Below are 1,034 nucleotides of genomic sequence, written 5' to 3'. Positions count from 1 at the left end.
CATGTGACGACACGTCTAGTATATAAACTGGGAGGGTGGGAGCGGGGGGGATTGCTGCTCAGGGACTAACTGGGCGTTGATTGGTGGGTGGTGAGCAATTGCACTGTGCATCATTTGTATATTCCAATCCTGTTATTATTACTATTGTCATTTAAAAAGTGTTATCATTATCATTAATAGTTTCTTCTTTTTTGTTCTGATAAACCGTTCTTACCTCAACCCACGAATTTTACTTCTTTTCCTGATTTTCTCCCCCATCCCACTGGGTATTGGGGAGAGTGAGTGAGTGGCTGCGTGGTGCTTAGTTGCTGGCTGGGGTTAAACCATGACAGTCTATTTTGGCGCCCAATGTGGGGCACAAAGGTTTGAGATAACAACAAGCCTAACCAGAGCTTGTTAAAATGAATTTGTTACAGACATTCATTACATTGGTCTAATAGTTGCTGGTCACTATGTTGATTTATGTGTTCTTAGAGTTGTTGATCTTGTTTTTGAAGTTCTGTTATGTATCAGCTCACTTACTGTATGTAGCTGCTTATCATCCATGGGAAGTGGATTAAGGTTTTCACTTTGATATGTTGTATAATACTGGCTTATGGTATAATAAAGTTATCAGTTGTGGTATTAATTCAGTATTTGCACTCAGCATAGTCATCACTTCTATACTTCAGGAGCCATCTGTGGGAAACTATTATAATTACACCATTTACCCTTCCTCTTTGGAGCGCCAATCTGTGGGTGGGGTACCTTTCTTCCCCTCTCCTTTCTCCTTCAGTCCAGTTACAATGGTGTTTGAGAATTTTGAAAAATTTGAATACTCTTGGGATGTTGAGACCAGCACGGTCCTAGTCCTACTGTTAGGAACTATCATGGTCCTGAATGTGGTTCAGGTCTTGTTTAAGGTTAAACAGCTATTTAAGAAGATCACTCAGAGATCTGCTCCGAGGCTGGATAATTATGAATGGCAGAGAGTATGGGGTAGTATGGGCAAGTACCTAGAACAGCAGGCACCTCCAATGTTTTGGAAATTCACC

This window comes from Haliaeetus leucocephalus, unplaced genomic scaffold, assembly GCF_000737465.1.
Source record: "Haliaeetus leucocephalus isolate CR32 unplaced genomic scaffold, Haliaeetus_leucocephalus-4.0 Scaffold138, whole genome shotgun sequence".
Classification (NCBI taxonomy): Eukaryota; Metazoa; Chordata; class Aves; order Accipitriformes; family Accipitridae; genus Haliaeetus; species Haliaeetus leucocephalus.
Note: the sequence above shows the minus strand (reverse complement) of the source record.